Source organism: Triturus cristatus, chromosome 2_2 (assembly GCF_964204655.1).
Source record: "Triturus cristatus chromosome 2_2, aTriCri1.1, whole genome shotgun sequence".
NCBI classification, from domain to species: domain Eukaryota; kingdom Metazoa; phylum Chordata; class Amphibia; order Caudata; family Salamandridae; genus Triturus; species Triturus cristatus.
Genome location: NC_140582.1, coordinates 1207767293 through 1207788274, shown reverse-complemented (window position 1 = coordinate 1207788274; position 20982 = coordinate 1207767293). Strand labels below are relative to the sequence as shown.

Here is a 20982-nt window from a genome sequence, read left to right as displayed (position 1 = left end):
TCAATGCATTTTCTGTAAAACCAAACCACCTGTCAATCTCATTTACCTCTGCTACAAACGGATTTAAAAATGTAAATACAAAGTCACATTAAAACATTTCAAGCAATATAAGCAGTCTCCTCAGCCTATATTTACTATTCAAAATCCGCGCAAAATGGCCATGTGCAACCTTCCCTGGAACTCTAGATTAAGCTTAAAAAGCCTGAGACTGGGCATCCTTTCTGTTGCCCCACAAAAATTGACTCATTGGTTATATTTGGTAGGGTGAGAAGACAAAGTTACACACACCTTTATGTAACACTGCACAGTCGCGGAGAAACAAAGCATTCCCAAAACTCCACTCCTCCACATCCGTGGTCAGACATTCTCTGCAACCTCTTTTTGCCCGACATGAGGCGGCAAGAGGGTTCGGGGGGGTATAAGCGATAAACAGCCTTCAGCGGAACCTTTGTATCCATCAGAGCCAATGTCAGCGAAGTACATAACTGCGGTTAACAGACACCACTGTCGCACTCCCTGCCTCTTAGAAACACAGCCCAATACTGCATTGACAATAAGCCTAGCCTCCAACAGGGGAAAATACACACAGGAACGAAAGCTACCCAAAACTCTGCTCAATCCAGGTTTGCACCCTGACATTCGAGTCAAGAAAATGCGTCTGGAAATAAGTAGAGAAAACTAAGTGGATGTCTTGCAGATCCTAAGCAGTCATGCCTTCCCTGCTTTGAATGTAATAGTACGCTTTAGGAAAAGACACATGCAGCAGATTGTTGCTCTTTCGGGTATCCAGATTGGCATCAAAAAAGCCGGTAATGTATTTCAAACCCGTAAGATGTAGAAACAGAATGATGGTTCTAGTCTGTGTAAAAACGGTCTGTTGAACTGAAATTCCAAAACCGCCGAACGAAGGCAGCATGGTTTCACCCTCAAAGTCACATTGTCTTTGGAAAGAACTGCACAGCAAATTCATGCACATGGTATGTAACTCAGCTTTCTGACCGAAAGGTATTGCCATCAGGAAAATAGTTTTAAGGGTAAAGCTTCGAGCTGAGGTGCTACTTAGCAGGCGAAAAGTTATTTAAAAACCCGCCCCCCAAAAAATTATGCTCCCACAAAAGATTAGGAAGTGCCTCAAATAACATTTAGCACTTTTAAACCATGGCACATTGCAAAGAAAGCTTCAGGACATGAAATGGACAAAGTTCAACAATACCAACTACAGAATGAAGGCTCAGCCACTTCGGTCTACCCTAAATTTCAACAACATCAGAAAGTTCATACCAAACAAACCTCAAACTCATGACCAAAACATGCAGCACCAAGTCGTTAATGAACAGACTTGCCCACAGTCTGTGACAGAAGAGCTGAACTGCCAGCCAGAGATCTTTTATTCCAAAAAGCCAGTAATTGTAATTCCAACTATCAGCTCCGAGACCGGTTCTAGGCAGTTCCTACCCTTTTGTTAATTTTACTCCGATTCAGCCAATGTCTTTGTTACAAGGCGCTAAACAGAGGTGGGAAGGAGCTAGGAATCTGGCGAGACTCAAAACAAAGGCAACGGAGACTAGCAGACGTCTTCAATCAACTTCCGGTTAATCTAGGGGGCAGTTCGCACAGAGAAACGACAGAGTAAGCTCCTTAAGTTGAAAGGGTGTCTGTCGCCTTTCCTACACACCCAAACGTCGGACCTACTAGGGGGCCTCGTAATGTCCTGCAGAAGCCCTTCAACTCAGTGGGCTGGCTGGCTGAAGTAAAGATGGTCCAGATATTGTTAAGGTAAGTAAGCTGTTCTTTATTCAAGAGTCAAACAGCACCCACAACCAGACGCTGCCACCGCATACCAGGATCTTGACAACTGAATAACGTTGTCAGAACCCTGGCACACAGCGTTCAGCATCAGATTGTAGAACCATGTTCAAAAGGGATATATAACAAGAGCGAAGCAATAGCTAAACACTACACTGGGCTCACGTAATCCCTCCATCTTAGGTACCACTTAGATGTCCCGTGCGACTGCAGCTACACATCCTCTATCTACAGTAGTAAAAATTTGCTCATGCAACATTTATGTCCCACATATATCATCAACGGACCGGTCATGCCCAGACCAGGGGCACTAGGACCCTGGGGAAAAGGGCAGAGGACACTGGACACCAGTTCCGGGGAGGGGACAAAGGGACACGGGGACATTCCAGGGCAGGACCTCAGGGCAAGAGGTCAGGGACCACGCACGAGACAAGAAATAAAGAATACCTGAAACGATCTGGTGCTTCTCGTGTGTTCTGTGGGATCGGGAACACGACAACTGGCGACGAAGGTGCGTGATCGTGTGCCCAGCAGAGGAAAGAAGAGCGGCGGTCCGTCGCGTCGAAGGACACCGTCATCGAGACCAGGAGCCCACCCTGGCTCGTGTGTGCGGCCACACAAGGAGAGACGGTGCGGGAGCCCACCCCGACTGTCGTTAAGCGAAAGAAGACTGTCCTGCACCACCCGGTAAGAAGACTGGGGAAAGCCGAGTGAACGCGCGCTGTGAGCCGTTTGAAGCGCGAAATATCGTGAGAAGAGGGGCGGCCATCTTGGAGTCAGGCAGAAGGAGGGACAATGAGCTTTTAGAAACAGCGGGCGGCCATTTTGAAGTCAGGCAGCGCCCCGATTGGAGAAAAAGTATCGCGAAACCACCGGCGGCCATTTTGAGGTCAGGCAAACAGACCAATAAGAAGACAGAACAGCACAACAGCCATTTTGAGGTCAGGCAAAAGAAAAAATTGCCAAATAGAGCACCTAAAGGAGGAAACGAGCACTGGCAAGGACAAATAAAAAAAATCAAACAAAAAAAAAAATCACCAGAAATAGAAAACAAGCACTGACAAAGACAAACAAAAAGGACCGGAGGTGACAAAACAAGCATTGGCAAGGACAAATAAAAGAAACACCAGAAGTAGAAAACAAGCTTTGGCAAAGGCAAATAAAGAGGCAGCAATAAAAGAAAAGGATGGCAGAAAGACAAAGTGCGCAATATCGTAGACCATTACCATTTAACCCATCAGAGCCACAAGCAGGAATACGGTGGGAGAAATGGATAAGGCGTTTTGAAAGGTACACGGAAGCGACCTATGTGACAGCAGCGAAGCAACTAGGCCTATTCCTGAACCTAGTAGGGGATGAGGTTGAAGACCTACTAGTGACACTGCCAAAAGAGGAGACTACCACCTACGACAAACTAAAGGCGTGCCTGACAAATAAATATGACCCGCAAAGTAATGTCGATTTTGAACGATACACCTTTACGATTGCTTTCCAACAACAAGATGAAACGCTGGATGATTTCGCAACGAGACTGCGAAAGCTCGTAACACACTGAGTTCGACAAATTCGATAACGAACAAGTCATCAGACTGCGCATCATTGAGGGCTGCCGTGACACGGAATTTCGTGCAAGAATTCTAAAGAAACCAACGTCGTTAGAAAACATCCTACCACTAGCAAGAGCAGAAGCAAGAGCGACAGCACAAGCAAAGGAAATGGAACGAGGAATGGAACGATCAGTGGACCAAGTAAACCGAATGACGAACAATAACCGCACAAGTGGATGGAAAAAAGACAGAAATGACCAGACAGTGAAGAAACGACCAGAACAAACGTGCTACAGGTGCGGACTTGAATTTCCACATCGAGGTCCGTGTCCGGCGTTTGGTCAGACATGTCGGAAATGCAATGGGAGAAATCACTATGCCAGCGTGTGTCAAGGAATGCAATTCAGGAACGACAGAGGAAGAACAGGAAGACCACGAGCATCAGCAAGCAGGCATGCCCGACACGTTGAAACAGGAATAAGGAGCTCCTCAATAGAATCCGAAGAAGAAGAAAAAAAAGAAGAGGTACAGACGGGACGACTATATCTAATGTCGGATGTCACTACCGAACCAGCTGAGGAGGGTGAAAGCAGAGAAAGCATATGTCTGGTAGACAAAAGCAAGATAAAAAGGACAGAATCGGTGACAATAGGTGTAGGGTCACACAAAGCAAAGTTTGTCCTAGACAGTGGCGCAACATGTAACATAATGTGTGTGTTGGAATACGAAAAAATGAAAATAAAGCCAAGCTTGAGGCCGTCCCGAGTTGAAGTATTCACCTGGGGGTCCCGGACACCAGTAACAAACATGGGGAAATTTACAGAAGAACTGACATACAAAGACCAAAAGACGAAGGAAGAAATTCATGTGTTAAAGGGTGACATTCCAGCGCCATGCCTATTGAGCAACATCACGGCTCAGATGATGGGTCTTTTTGAAATGACTTACAATATATCAGATAAAGGAAGCACCCTGAATGAATACCCCAAGCTACTGCAAGGCTTAGGGAAGCTAAAGGGGCGGCAAATAACACTACACATTGATGAAACAGTAAGGCCGATAGCGCAACATCATCAGAGGGTACCAATACACCTGCAGCCGCAGGTAGAAGAGGAATTGGAGGCATTACTAAAGCAAGACATCATAGAACCAGCAGAAGGACCAACGCCATGGGTGTCACCGATCGTGGCCGTACCAAAGAAAGATACGTCAAAAATAAGAATCTGTGTCGACATGAGGATACCAAACAAAGCAATTGAACGCGAGAGACATCCCGGACCGCACCTTGATGATATGATCAGCTGTCTAACAGGCATGAGGCGGTTCTCTAAACTAGACCTGTACAAAGGATACCACCAGCTAGAACTAGATCCTCAGTCTCGATACATCACGACGTTTTCCACACACCTAGGCCTGTTCAGATACAAACGTTTGAGCTTTGGTGTATCGTCGGCTGCGGAAATATTTCAAGAGAATACGACAAGTAATAAGGCCGGTAAAAAACAGCCTGAATTAGAGCGATGACATCCTGGTGTTTGGAAAGTCAAACGAGGAGCACGACAAAGCACTAAGAGGTATGCTCTCACTTAGAGCAGGCGGGTCTGACACTAAATAAAGAGAAATGTGAGCTGGAGCGAGACAAACTAGTATTCTTTGGCCACATCTTCTCCAAAGAAGGAATACGGCCGGATCGCAACAAGGTAAAAACGCTGGAAAGAGCACAACAACCAAGTGATGTGGCAGAAGTGAGGTCATTTCTTGGCCTGGCCAGCTACTGTGCAAGATACATTCAAGACTTCGCTACTGTAAGTGCACCGCTGAGGGAATTAACAAAGCAAGGCCAAAGTTTCGCATGGACTGAAAAATGCAGCAAAGCGTTTGAGGGGGATCAGAAACGCCGTAACGGCAGTAGATCACCTACTTTGATCCGAGGCTGTGCACTGAACTGACCGTAGATGCTAGCCCAGTGGGGCTAGGGGCAATACTGGCGCAACACCAACAAGGAAAAGACTCCCCAAGACATGTAGTAGCCTATGGAAGCAAAAGCCTATCGGACGTCGAAAAAGTATACTCCCAGCCGGAAAAAGAGAGCTTGGCGGTAGTATGGGGATGTGAACACTACCACATGTTCATCTACGGAAAACCTTTCACAATAATAACAGATCTCCAAGCACTGATAACAATATACGGAAATCCAAATGCAAAAATACCACCCAGGATAGAGAGGTGGGGTATACGGCTAATGGACTACAACTTCAAAATAATACACAAACCAGGGAAGGAACACAATCCGGCTGATTATGTGTCAAGGCACCCCCTGCCACAAGCATCTCAAGCAACAACCATGGCGGAGGAATACCTAAACTTTGCACTCAAACACAACACACCGGCAACAATATCAATGGAAGAACTAGAACAGGAGACAAGGAAAGACCTCACCATGCAAGCAATAATGAAAGTGACGAAACAACAAAGGTGGAGGCACGTCAACAACAACAACAGCTGGGAAGAAGGAGTGAGAAAAGAAGAACTGCTTGCATTCAAAAAGATCAGCGAAGAACTCTCAGAAAGCGAAAATGGAATAATGATGAGGCACCCGAATTGTAATACCGCAAACTCTGAGGAGGACAGTAGAAATAGCACATGAGTCACATCGAGGGATTGTGGCAACAAAAAAAATGCTACGAGAAAAAGTGTGGTTCCCGGGACTGGACAACATGGTGGAAGACACCGCGATGCACTGCCACATCTGCCAAGTAACAGGGCCCCCATCAAAGCCGGAGCCACTGCAAATGTCCAAACTACCAAAGGCAGTGTGGACAGAACTGGCGGCTGACTTCTATGGACCTCTGGAGACAGGAATTACTTACTGGTAATAATAGACTAATTCTCCAGATTCCCAATAGGGAGGCAGGTAGCATCAACGTCAGCAAACGCAACACTGCCAGTCCTGGATGACGTTTTCGCAGCATGGGGCTCACCACAAACACTGAAGACGGACAATGGGCCCCATTTTCAGGCGAGGAATTCAAAAGGTTCATGGAATACCTCGGGATCAATCATCGACGAATAACTCCCCTATGGCCACAAGCAAATGGGATGGCAGAACGGTTCATGGGGACAATCAAAAAGGCAATACAAAGAGCAAAGTTGACGCAGATCTCAATAGGACAAGCTCTGTGCCAGGTCCTAAGGGACTATCTAAACACCCCTCACAGCTCCACAGGAATGTGCCCCGCAGAACTGGTGTTGGGGCGATCAAGCAGGACGAGGTTGCCACAGGTGAAAGAAAAGGAAAGTATGGAGCGACAAGACATAGCAACGAGAGACACCGAAGCGAAAGAAAAGATGAAGGCATATGGTGATCGGAGAAGACACGCGGCAAGCACAAAGATAGAAGAAGGAGACACCGTGGTAGTACGGCAGAGACAAGTACGAAAATCAGACAGTGTTTTCTCAAGGGACCCATTGACAGTGGCAGGAGTGAAAGGGCCAATGATAACGGCTTCAGCAGGGCCATACCACATTACTCGCAACAGCTCGCACTTCAGAGAACTGAAATCAAAAGAAGAGGAGCTGCCAATACATGGGCTGAAGGAAGAGACACACGAGGAGACCGCTCCAGCAGACATCAGAACGCAACGACCAAGAAGAGAATGAAAACAAAAAGACTAATTGAAGAAATGTGAGAAGACAGAGGTCTGTGGCGACTCTCTCTCTCTCGCTCTCTAACTACAAGAAGCGAAAAAAAAAAAAATATGTTTTTGTTTGCAACAATGGGGGAGATGTCATGCCCAGACCAGGGGCACTAGGACCCTGGGGCAAAGGCCAGAAGACACTGGACACCAGTTCCGGTGAGGGGAGGGGACAAAGGGGAACGGGGACATTCCAGGGCAGGATCTCAGGGCAAGAGGTCAGGGACCACGCACGAGACAAGAAATAAAGAATACCTGAAACGATCTGGTGCTTCTTGTGTGTTCTGTGGGATCGGGAACACGACAGGACCCAGATTCAGAACATTCAGGAAACGTAAATTAAGAGGCAAACAAAGGGGAATTTAAAAAAAAAGAAGAAAATAAAAGCTATAGGACGGGCAGAGGTCTTGGGAGAGAGGATGTCTGTAGTTTCACTGCTGGGTTTGGAAAATTCCTGGATAATGGGAGAAAAGTTCTTTGGATTTGTGGGCGTTGGTGAGGATTCAGTGTTGGAGGAAGTTCTTCTTTGTGGATTTGATGAGTTGGTGGTGTGTTGTGGTAGCTGTTCTGTAGGTGAAGCGTGTTTCTGGGGTTTTGCTGTTCCCCCATGTCTTTTCAACTCGTCGGCCCGATCGCTTGGATTCTTGGAGTGCAGGGGTGCACCAGTTTGCTTCCTTTATGTGTCACCCTGTGGCTTTCTTGAGGGGAGCGATGGGTGATCAAGTGGTTGATGTGTGCCGTGGTGTTGGAGTCATTGGAAGCGTGGAGCTGGTGAGGGCGGCGGTGATCTGTTCTTCAGTCACTCAGTTCCAGCTTCTGCCAGCAGGGTGGATGGAGGGATGGGGTGGGGTATGGGGGAGGGGCTATAGGAGACACGGTTTCCTCAACAACTAGGTTGAGTGTGTGTTTTGCTGTGCCCATGGGGGCGGTGACAAGCTGTTTCAAACCTATGTTGGTGAGGTTCCCTAGGAGGGCAGTGGTGTTGGGGTCATTGTGGTTATCAAGGTGGAAGTTTAGGTCTCCGAGTAGTATGTAGTCTGTGGAGGCGAGGGTGTGGGGTGCAATGAGGTAGACAATGGTGTCAGTGAAGGGAGCGCGGGGCCAGGCAGCCTGTAGACGAGGGTTCCTCAGAGTGGTTTTGGTGTGGTCTGGATCTGGAAGAGTCGATGTTCCATGGGGGTTGTAGCGTCGTCTGGGTCGGGGGTTGTAGCGTCGTCTGGGTCAGTGGTTGTCATGCGGAGGGAGCTTTTGTGGACAATGGCGATGCCTCCTGCTGGGCAGGTGGGGTGGTCTTTTCTCAGGATCTTGTATCAGTCAGGAATGGAGATAGCGATGTCGGGCATGGAATTGGTGTTGGTCCAGGTTTCTGTGAGGAAGACGATCTACCATCTTGTCTGGGAGAAGATAGTGGACAAGAAACAGACTTTGGGCCATTCCCTGTCCTGGCAGCTAAATGTACCATGCGGTACAAAAAGGGGTGGTGATGGACTGAGCATCAGAACCAATCAAACACTCACACCCAGTCAACAGATCTGGGTTTGATCCATCACCGTTCTTTAGCCCACTCTGCCACCCCAGTTCAGACATGGCCATATGCAAATCAGTCTGACCCTGTGCCTCATGGGAACAGTCCAGCCCGAACTGCCAAGCCACGCCTTCCCTGGACCGGAAACAAGCTTCCTAGGACCGGTTTCTGGCATTTCAGCCGTCTTCAGCCAGGCTTGCTTGAATCCAGTGGCAAAGTGAGCAAGGGACTCACGTCTGAGCATATCCTGCCAATTTATGGCGAACAAAGCGGTACAAAAGGGGGTGGTGATGGACGGAGCATTAGAACCAATCAAACACTCACATCCAGTCAACAGATCTGGGTTTGATCCATCACCGTTCTTTAGCCCACTCTGCCACGCCAGTTCAGACATGGCCATATGCAAATCAGTCTGACCCTGTGCCTCATGGGAACAGTCCAGCCCGAACTGCCAAGCCATGCCTTCCCTGGACCGGAAACAAGCTTCCTAGTACTGGTTTCTGGCATTTCAGCAGTCTTCAGCCAGCTAAATGTACCATAACTGTATTTTTACCTCCCCATGCTGGTAGCAAACAAAAGATTTATGTCCATAGACCTCATCATGTGGCAGATCTTACACAGAAGGCAGCGTGGGGTCCAGGGTAGTTACCTGCCTCTTCTCACTGTCATACAAAAAGTCCTGTCACAAGCTTCATCAGATGATGAAGCTCACACTCCCCGACTGGGGAAACACACAGATGTTTTACTTCTTCCTGCTACATAAACAAATGTCATGCAATCACCTTGTATGGAAACACAGATTTCTGAAACCAGACACTCATGCGGTCTACCGCAATGTACCACTATTCTTGTCATCACCCAGTTCAGCACAGCATCAAGAGCTGCCCATTTTTGTGCAAACAGCTTCTGGCTATTTTATCAATTTTGAGGAGTTCGCTTTGGATTCATCAGACCCACCTCCACCTCCCAGAGGAGAGGAAATTACACAAATTCTACATTTGGCTCAAAAAGACATACCTTATCCCTCCATGGATATAAATTTACATTAAAATTTTCTTACTTTTACTCTCTGTTTAAAGGTTTTGTGACAGTCTTTTTATTTCTACTAAATGGGCCTTATCTCCAATAAGGCTCGGCCGTTGAACTGGCAAATGTGGTATTAACATCCCATTCTTTATGAGACAAAGAGCGAGGAGACCTTTACCTGGTGAACATTTCAGTTATTCCGGCTCATGATGGAATAGTTTGTGAGAAGGTATCTTATGATATATTTAGACCGATTGAAACTCTACAGATTACATATGTCTTTAGAAATATTTTACATGTTATCACTCCTAATACTACCTCTGATGATTGGGCCATTGATACAGTGCATGAAATGCTTGATGATATAGAGCATTCCAAAGTATTTAATACTGAAAAAATGTATGATGGAACGACAAATTATGAGGAAATGTTCAGTTTTCAAAATTGCGTTAATTATTTTCTGCATAACGCAAGTACTCCACATGGGTATTTAATTACACACAATGAGAACACTGCCCTACACCACCATGGGGTAACTCCAGAACATTTGCACAGAAGTTTACATACTTTTCTGCTCATAATCCAGTAGACCCGGAGTCTTATTAGAAACTGCCACGGTCCTCTGTGATCTTCTCCTCGGGATGACACTGATGCTAAGTATGGGTCCCCCTCCCATCCGTCCCCAGTCCGGGAAGGGTAATATACACGCGGACTCGGGAGACGGGTGAGCGAGGGAAGGAGGGGTAGGAACAGCTGGGAGCGAGACCTAGAGGAAAAGAAGCAGAGGGTCAGATGAAGATCTAGGTGACCTATCCCCTTTCTGCTTAACCCTCCCCTCGCGGGTATGTTCCCTGGTACCTGGTGTTCGTGTCTCTCGATGACAAGGGATCGCAGGTCAAATGGGGGTGAAGTCTTGACCCCGTTGACCCCCGCAGGGAAGTATCCCTTTCACGGGAAAGCAAGGATGAGAGGTAGATCGCTGCGAGAGTGAGTCACGAGGTTGGTTGGCACTGCCAATTCCACGCCCGGAAATCCAAGGGCGGAGGAGCGCCAAGCTGGCAAGGTTTTTTCCTCCCCTCAGAGGATTTGCTCGGAAACTGATGAGGCGTTCTGTTCCGTCTCTACCCGACAGTCTGGGGAGACGCGAACAGAATGCTGGCACGATAGAGTGGAGATTCTACCCACGCGGTGCTCGCGCTTCTACTCCATGCTCTATTCCCAGGCGTGAGCAGAGGAGCACGTACCGGGGGTGTTGTTTGCCCGGAAATCCGTGGGCTCTGGTCGTGGAGTTAGGCGTCTCAAGGCTCCTGGAGAGGGAGCTGCCTTGAGGGCTCTGAAGGGCCGTTGGTCCGGGACTAAGGGGGCTGAGAGGCTGACAAGGTACGTCGCGGTACTCACCGAGTGTACCAGGTACCGGCGGTGGCGACGTCGGGGAAAACAGCAACTCCTGATGGTCGGCTGGAAGGTCCGACGGGTCGAGATATGCAGCGGGCTGGAAACCGCAAGGGAAGTAGCCAAAGATCCGTTGAGGAGAACTCGAATCATAGGCAACGCCCCCTGGGTGGATGCGGGTCTTATCCGTTGTTGGGACGTTACGTGATTGCGCGTGGCTGCCGCGCCCTCTGGGAAGTGTAGTTCTTCCAGCTGTCTTCGTGTGCTAGGGCCGGCGACGTCGAATCATGACAGCACATCCCCCTTCACCCCGCCGTCACCGCTCCCGGTGCCCCCGGGTTTGGCAGGACAACGACGGTGAAAGGCCGCCACCAGACGATCGGCGTGCACCGCCGATGCAGGCTCCCAGGAGTCCTCTTCCGGTCCGTATCCTTTCCAGGCCAGGAGGTACCACAACTTCCCCCTCACCAACTTGGAATCCAGCACACGCCGAACAACAAACTCCTGGTCTTGGTGTATCCACACCGGGGCCGGGACCCTCCGAACAGGACACAGCGAAGGTTTGAGGAGGGAGACGTGAAACACCGGGTGGATGTGCATATGCGGTGGAAGACGCAATTGCACTGCCACGGGGTTCACGTGTCGTACTACCGGGTAGGGCCCTATGTATTTGGGATTGAAAATGCTGGGCTTCCTAAAGCGGATGTTTCTCGTGGATAGCCATACCCTATCCCCTTTGTGGTACACTGGAGGGGGTCTGCGGTGTTTGTCTGCCTGTGCTTTGTATCTGGCCTTCGCATGCCGGAGGTGTACATGGGCCTGTTTCAGGGCTGAGCGTATGGTGCGGAGTCTACTTTGAAGGTCAGGGAGGCTCACGTTCTCCCGAGGGAGAAGGAAGGGGACAAAGCATGGATGAAATCCTGCGGCAAGAAAGAAAGAAGAGTGATGGGTGGAGGAGTGTTGGGAGTTGTTGTATGCCACCTCCGCCACCATAGCAAGTCCACCCAGTTGTCCGAAGCTTGATCCGCGTAGCAACGAAGATACTGCTTGAGCGTCTGGTTGAGCCTCTCCGTCTGTCCGTCTGTTTGAGGGTGAAAGCTTGTTGAGAGGGAGGAGCGGATGCCCAGTGCTTCACACCAGACCTTCCAAAACCGAGCAGTAAACTGAGACCCTCGGTCGGATAAGATTCCCAGTGGAAGGCCATGAAGTCGCACCACATGTGTTAAGAGGAGTTTCGCCAAAGCACCTGCCGTGGGCACCTGTTTGCAGGCTATAAAGTGTCCCATCTTGGTGAGATAGTCAATAACCACTACTATAGCCGTGTATCCTTGGTCTTTAGGTAGCCCTACCACAAAGTCAATTGAAATTCTTTCCCAGGGGTTCATAGGGGTAGGTAGCAGCATCAGGAGACCTTGGGACTTTCGGTGGTCGACTTTCATTTGGGCACAGACCGAGCACTCCTTTACCCACTGTAAGACATCCGGTCGAATGGACGGCCACCAGAACTGTCGCAACACCTTTTCCAGGGTTTTGGTACCTCCCATATGTCCGGCACAGGGTAGGTTGTGACACCAGGTGAGGACGAGCTTACGGAGCTTAAGAGTGGGAACCAGTACCCGGGAGCCGTTTATGGGGAGGCCGTTTTGTATGCGCCATTCCTTATGGCTCTTTAGCCAGGAGGTCCAGGCGAATGTTCGTATCCCTCGCTTCACCCCTTGCAGAAAGGATTCGGTCTGCGTACTACCGATGATTTGCTCTGGTGATAGGATAGGCTGGTCAGGGGTATCTGCAGGGAGGTGCGGAAGGGTCTGTCGTGACAGGGCGTCGGCTTTTTTGTTTTGCGTTCCTGGTCGGTATGTGACAAGGAAGTGGTACTCCGCAAAAAAGAGCACCCACCTCTTCTGTCGGGGGGAGAGATGTCGAGCAGATCGCAGGAACTGGAGGTTTCGGTGATCCGTGAACACCGTGACCTGATGTTGGGCCCCCATTAACCAATGTCGCCATTCCAGGAATGCGTCTTTGATTGCGAGTAGCTCTTTTTCCGAAACAGTATAGTTGTGCTCCGCTGGGTTCAGTTTTCTAGACATTAAGGCCACAGGATGGAGTTGTCCTGAATCCGGATGGCGTTGGGAAAGAATTGCTCCCACGGCTTCGTCTGACGCATCGGCTTCCACTATAAACGGAAGATCAGGTTGAGCGTGACGCAAGATGGGAGCGGTGGTGAAGGCTGTCTTGAGTTGCTCAAACGCTGTTTGGGCTTCCGTCGACCAGAGGAAGGGGATTCCTTTCCGTGTTAACTTGGTGAGTGGGGTCACCATGTGCGAGAAGTGATGGATGAACCTTCGATAAAAGTTCGAGAATCCAAGAAAACTTTGGATTTCCTTCACTGTTCTCGGCTGGGGCCATTGGGCAACCGCTTGTACCTTGCGGTCCGTCATGATTTGTCCATCGGGGTTTAGCAGGACACCAAGGAATTCCACGTGGTTACATGGAATTCGCATTTTGTGAGGTTGCAAAATAGGTGGTGTTTTTCTAAGGCTTTTAACACCGCTGTCACATGACCGACGTGTTCAACATCATTGGCTGAAAAGATCAAGATATGTACACGACCACGTAAGTGTCCAAGAAGTCCCTCAATACCTCGTTCAAGAAGAACTGAAAAGCGGCTGGGGCATTACAGAGCCCGAAGGGCATCACCAAATACTCGAAAAGGCCGAATCTGGTCTTGAACGCAGTCTTCCACTCATCCCCCGCACGTATCCGCACCAGATGGTATGCCCCTCGGAGGTCCAATTTGGTGTATACCCGTGCTTCTGGCACTTGTTCCAACAACACGGGGATGAGAGACAGTGGGTATTGATTCTTTATGGTCATCGCGTTGAGGGCGCGATAGTCTATGCAGCAGCGTAGCTCACCGTTGGCCTTTGGTATGAAGAAGAGTGGGGACGCGGCAGGAGATCTGGAGGGGCGAATGAACCCTAATTTAAGGTAAGTATCCAGGTATTCGCAGAGATGACGGGTTTCAGGACCTGTGAGGGCGTACATTCTGCTACACGGGACGGTGGCTCCGGGTGTTAGGTCGATACGACAATCGTAGTCGCGATGTGGGGGAAGTTCCTCAGCTTTCTGTTGGTCGAATACTCCTTTGTAGTGGGAGTAACAGTCAATGAGTGTCACGTCCTTCTCCGCAGCTGTGGTGATGTGGTGGGCGTTTGTTGTGTTCGGCTCCTGAGAGGGCTTGCTACGATGGCACTGGGTATGACAAAAGAGGGAGCAGAAGGTTACCGAGTTGGTAGCCCAGTGTATTCTGGGTTTGTGTTGCCGTAACCATGGCAACCCGAGGATAAGATGACATCGAGGAGCTTGTATAATGTTAAAGGCGAGCCGCTCACTATGATCCTCTCCTATGGACATCTTTAGGGTAGGTGTAGTGTACCTGATGGGTCCGGATTCCAACTCTTTGCCGTCAACGGCGTAAACACATTCAGGGGTGTCTTTGAACAAAAGGGGAATCCCCAACCTGTGGGCTTCGCTGGTATCCATGAAGCAGCCAGTTGCTCCGGAGTCAATCATCGCCCTTACGTGTTGGGACTCTTGGCCTGTCTCCAGTAACACGGAAATAAAAAAGTGGTCCGGTTCATCGGCGGTGTTTGGTTCCATAGAAGGGATGTAATGACAGCTTGAAGGCTTCCCTTCAGGTTCCTTCAAGCATTCGAGTTTCCCGATGGTCCGTCACTGGCTATAGTTGCTGCTTGTCCCACCCGGAGTCGGCTGTTCTTGGGGCGTACGGGGCATTCTCTCAAGAAATGGTCTTTCTTGCCACAGTATAAACAGAGGCCTTGTTTGCGCCGATGGTCTCGTTCGCTAAGGGTAAGGGACGCTCTCACCGTCCCTATCTCCATGGGGTCTGGTCTGGAAGACGCCTGTTCCTGAGTGCTGGGGTGTTCATATGACAGCGGAGTCTTTTCTTTGCGTTTGTGTTCGCCTTTTCTTTCTCTGAGCCGGTATTCCAAGCGGGAAGCCAGCTCTATCATGGCTGCACAGGTGCTTGGTTGCGGGTCTATTTGCGCGATAACATCTTTGAGCTCCTCGGTGAGCCCTCTGTAAAAGATCGCGGCTTGCTTTGTTTCGGGCCAGCCCGTTTCCGCCACCAGCCGCCGAAAGCTGTTAGTGTACCCGATAAAATCCGAGCTGTGTTGGCGAAGATCAAGGAGGTCACGATCAGCAGAGAAAGTATCCGCCCTGCGGTCAAAGGTTTTCTCGAATTCAAGTCGAAATGTGTCCCAGTCGTATAAGAGGGCGTCGTCTCTGCGAACGATGGGGACAGCCCATTGTGCCGCTTCTCCGGTTAAATAGGAAATGAGAAACGCCACCCGGGCTTGGTTAGTGAGGAAGAGCTTCGGTTTGCAGTGGAAGTGCAAGAGTACCTGCGTCATGAAGACTTGCACCTTTTGAATATCGCCATGGAATCTCTCCGGGGGGGCTAATGGTACATGCGAGGGCATCTCTACCACTACCTGTGGAGTCTGAGAAGGGAGCGCAGACCCTGCGTCAAAGGGGTTCCGTTGGAGGCGATCCAGGCGGGTATGCAATGCGGCTGTTTCCGCTCTTGACGTAGCTAATTCTAGCTGGACTTGAGCCAGGGCGGCCAACACGTCGTCCAACGTGGCCATGGTTGATACCAGTGTGATCAAGAGGAGAGAAATTTCGTGGGCCTATGATTCTGCCACGGTCCTCTGTGATCTTCCCCTCGGGATGACACTGATGCTAAGTATGGGTCCCCCTCCCATCCATCCCCAGTCCGGGAAGGGTAATATACACGCGGACTCGGGAGACGGGTGAGTGAGGGAAGGAGGGAGGGGTAGGAACAGCTGGGAGAGAGACCTAGAGGAAAAGAAGCTGAGGCTCCTGGAGAGGGAGCTGCCTTGAGGGCTCTGAAGGGCCGTTGGTCCGGGACTAAGGGGGCTGAGAGGCTGACAAGGTACGTCGCGGTACTCACCGAGTGTACCAGGTACCGGCAGTGGCGACGTCGGGGGAAAACAGCAACTCCTGATGGTCGGCTGGAAGGTCCGACGGGTCGAGATATGCAGCGGGCTGGAAACCGCAAGGGAAGTAGCCAAAGATCCGTTGAGGAGAACTCAACATTCACAGGCAAAGAAAAATATGCTCACTGACAAAGCTGATTTACTCTGCATCTCTTTTTCCCCCAGTTGTGGACACAAGGGTATGGCACTTTTTATTTAAAATCCATTTGGGGAATTAGAGATTGGCAGGTTCAGTGCAGCGAAGCTTGATTTAGAGCATGCCTTATAACACACCAACTGATTTTTCTGAACAAAACTGTGCAGCAAACATGTCTTGGCCAAGATAAAGGATTTTAACACACCAAACATTCTCACATTTGCGAACTGGCAACGGTTCACAAATTATATAAAGGAAACATTAGACCACATGCTTTGCAATGGCACATACAATTCTTCGGGAACCAATCAAGGGGGATGGTTAGGGAGGACGTTGGAGAGCATCAGGTACGTTTTATTGGTAACAAAAAGGTTAAGGATCAGTAGGCCCCACCCACATTACGTGCAGGCCACACTCGGGAGTGGAAACAACATACAGCGTTGTGAAGCTGTGCCTAGATTGGTTAAGACACTAAACGTTCTCTCAGGTGAAACACTTGCCCTTTCTTTTTTTTTTTTTATTCTTTTTATTAAACATGTACAGCATTATTCAACATAGGTACAGTTCCATCCGATCAGTGACAGGGAATACAGTGACATCAAAGTACATAGAATTGGAAGAATGATACATGTTATGGTGAGGGGGGACTGTCACATTCGGGGTCACCTGGTGGGGTACATATGTAGTCTTGATATGCATTCCAAGGAGACCAGACCTTGGACCACTTTCGGGGACAGCCCCTAGCTGCGTAAACTGTCTTCTCTCTCAGCATGCACCAGTCGAGGTCCGCCTCCCAATCCGCGACCCTCGGGGGGAGCGTTGCCCCCCAGTGTTGAGCGATGTTTCTTTTAGCAATCATGCATCCCAGTGTGACCCACTGCATGGCGTGTGTGTTTAGGTCAGTGGGTTCCCAGATATTAAGGAGGCATCTGGGAGCTTCAGGCCGTATGTCAAGCTCCAGTACCTGGCTCATACCGTGATGGATGTCTTGCCAATAGGCCTGTATTGGGTCACAGTGCCATATTATATGGATAAATGTGCCCATCTGGGTGCATCCCCTTCTACAATACCCATCCGTTGAGCCACCCATGTGCATCAATTGGGGCCCCGTGATGTAGATTCTGTGCAGTATTTTTAATTGCACGAGTCGGAGGCGCGACGGGATGGCGACAGTTTTTGGGGACGAGACTGCAGTCTGCCAGTTTGTCGTCAAGCTCAATACCGTCCTTAACCCATTTCTCTCGCAGCAGCGCCAGTGGGTTGTCCATATTATTAATGAGTTTCCTATATGTTAAGGAGATGGCTCTCTCGGGTAAATATCCGTCAAGCAGTCTGTCCTCTAGCGGTGAATAGTCGGGTGGGGAGGTGTCACGGGGTAGTGGCGCTTACAGTGCATGGCGGATTTGCAAGTAGCGAAAACGTTTTGAGTCCGCCATGGAATATTGAAGTTGGAGAGAGTCAAATGACTTGATGCCGTTTTTGTCCCACAGATCTCTAATATGTGAGATGCCAATTCGGTCCCACTTGTCAAAACCCCGCGAGTTGCCCAAATCCCAGAGTCTCTGGGAGTCCCACAGAGGCGCGGACAGTGTCAATTTGTTGGCCCAACCCAACGAAGCAGTCGCCGTGTGCCAGATGTGGACGGAGTGCTTAGTGGGGCCAGTGAGGGGGTATCTGTTTGGCTTAGAGTAAAGGGCCCTGGCGAAGGAACCGTTGGGAAGGAGCAGTTTGTTCATACCAAACCCAGGATCGTCAGGCCACCCATACGTACTGTGGTTTATTGCCGTTAGGTGTGAGGCCCAGTAGTATTTCTTTATATCAGGTAATCCAATCCCCCCATCGAATCAGCTGAGGGTGAGTTTTTTAAGAGCGATACGGGTTCTCCCATTCCAAAGTAGGTCTTGTTGAAGGCCCTCTATTTGTTGGAAGTAGGAATTTGGTACAGGGTCTGCCGAATTTTGTAGGACATAGAAGAAGCGGGGCAGGGACATCATTTTAAAGAGGGCCGCTTTGCCTAGTAAGGAGAGGGAAAGCGATTTCCAGTTAGTGATGTCTTGCTTTAGACGTTGTATCGGGGGAGCCAGATTTCGGGCGAAACGGAGGGATCTGTCCAGTGAAATAAAAATGCCCAGATATTTGAAACCGTCCGAGACTATTGGTAAGGGACAATTTCGGGGTATTGGGGGGCCTTCCCGTTTACGACGTAAATGAGAGATTTTTGCCAATTAATGCCAAATCCGGAATATCTACCAAAAATGGAAAGTATGTCTAATAATGCACTAAGGGATCTTTTAGGGGATGCGAGGTATAACAGAAAATCGTCTGCATACAAAGATATTCGGTCTTCCCAGTCAGCCGTCCACCGCAACCCATGAATCATTACGTCCCTGCGGATCCATGCCGCGAGGGGCTCGAGGGCTAGGGCAAATAGTAGTGGAGATAGGGGGCATCCCTGGCGGGTCCCTCGGCTAAGTAAAAAGGGGTCGGATTTCCTGTTGTTTACGACTACTTGAGCCATGGGGGCAGTGTAGAGCAATCGTACCCATTGACTAAAGCCCGCTCCAAATCCTAATTTCGTGAGCACTGCGAAGAGATAGGGCCATTGAAGCGTGTCAAAGGCCATTGTGGCGTCTAAGGAGACCACAATGGCGTCCTCGCGCAAGGTCGACGCCCTGCCCAAGACTCCATGCAATCTGCGAAGGTTAAGGGCAGTGTTTCGCCGCGGCATGAATCCCGATTGATCAGGGTGTACCAGGCCCCCTATTACTTTGATCAGTCTATTAGCAAGCACCTTGGCCAATATCTTAGGCTCTGCGTTCAACAATGAAATTGGTCTATAGGAGGCGCAATCAGTTTTGGGTTTCCCTTCTTTATGGATCCCGACGATAGTCGCGATTCGCTGGTCCAAGGGAAGCGATCCCTGCTCGAGACTAGCTTCAAACATCGATTTCAAATATGAGGCAAGTCTGTCTGGGCGGAGTTTGTAGCGTTCGATCGGGATGCCATTAGGGCCGAGGGCCTTGCCCGGGCGGAGTGTTCTGATTGCGTTTGCAATCTCGTCCGCTATAAGGGCGCTGTCCATGAATGCGCGGTCACTATCAGACAGTACCGGTAAAGATATATCCCGTAGTAAATCAGGGGAGTCCGCTTCGGTGTGCGGCACTATGGAGCGATAAATCGCACGGTAGTGGGCCGAGAAGCTGTCGACTATTTCTTGGGGATCTACTATGGCGGGTCCTCCAGGATTCCCTAGTTCAGGGACAAGTCGGCTAGCCTGCTCCTTTTTGTCCAGCCAGGCGATTAATTTCCCGGCCTTATCACCCCAGTCATACACCCCTCCTACTTTGCACTGTCTTAAGATCCAAGCGCGGTCGGTAACCAGGGCTCGGTATTGCTCCTGCTGGAGTTGCAGAGCGTGAAGAGCCTCCGGCGAGGGGTCAGGGCCCAGATCATTTTCCAGGCGATAGATGCTTTGTTCTATCTCGGAGACCGCCGCTAGCCTATCTTTTTTGGACCCAGCTATTAAGGAAAGGGCTTCGCCCCGGACCACTACTTTGAAGGCTTCCCATAGTGTCTGCGGGGATCAGAAAATATGTCCAGAAAATAGTTAGATGGATTTGATAAGACCGGTCCGTATTTTAGGGCACTTAAGGTGCCAGGGATTGATTGGGGCGAAACGCCCCACCGAGGAGTCGTCGAGGACAATGTGGGCCCAAAGGGGAGAGTGGTCAGATATGCCTCTGGCCAGGTGTCGTATCTCGTGCATGTTCTTCACCGGCGGGGACTATGATGTAGTCCAGCCGTGAAAGGCTGTTATGGGCACCCGAGCGGAAGGGGTGTTGAATCTTGTCAGGGTGGTAAGCCCGCCAGCAGTCCTCAAGCCCCATTGCCTCCAGAAAACTAGAGAAAGAGTGAGTGGTGGGCGGCAACGTACGTGGGGGGTGCCTGTCTAGTGTACCTGATACCACTGAGTTGAAGTCCCCCCCAATCACTAGAAGTCCCTCTGGCAACGTCAACAGCACTTCGCGGAGGTCGGAGAATGTGGTGGCCTGTAGTCCCGGTGGGGCATAGACTGACATGAAGGTGACGGTTGTTCCCTCCCATGTGCCCGTGACACCAACGTATCTACCTCGGTTGTCAGTATGAGTGGAAGCAGGCAAAAAGGGGAATGATTTCTTTTGCATGATCCCCACCCCTCTAGAATTAGATGCAAACCCCGAATGGGCATGCATGGTATATCCCCATCTGTGCATGGCTTTACACGTGTGACCAATGAGGTGGGTTTCCTGGAGTAGGACAATATCCGGCCACAACCTCCGAATCTGTTGCAATATTACACTACGTTTAATTTTGTCCCCCAACCCATTCCAGCTTAGGATTCTGACTTCCTTGTTACGCCGTACCCCCATCTATGGTGTTGCGGAGAGTAGGGTTAAGACCCATTAGGAAAAGGAACTGTACCATCGTCATAGCAATACTTGCAACAAGCAAAAACCAATTAAACAAAAAAAAACCCTGACCAACAACCCACCGCCCTGCTCCCCTGCCCTTCGGGTTCCAAACTGCCCATTAACAACTTGCAGAGTGCCTGTCGCCCTAAAAATTCAAGGAAAGAAGGAAAAAACAATCCAGGGGGAAAAGCAGGGAGCTCCGCGCCCACGCCCTTTGTATACATCTATGTCACACCATAAGCGTTACTTTAACGTGTGTCCAACATTATGTCATTAGTCCCGTTTTAGGCTGGAAACCAAGGACCCCCCCCCCGCCACCCAATCTACCCCCCCACCCCCAAAGCCGCAACACAACCTGT

The 20982-nt window shown here is 49.8% G+C and overlaps 1 protein-coding gene across 4 annotated transcripts in view; it reads right to left on the bottom strand.

Annotated features, from left to right (window-relative positions):
- LOC146863403 (PC-esterase domain-containing protein 1A-like) overlaps positions 1-20982 on the bottom strand; it is a 408407-nt gene that overhangs the window by 11329 nt on the left and 376096 nt on the right. The gene's annotated exons all lie outside the window — the stretch shown is intronic.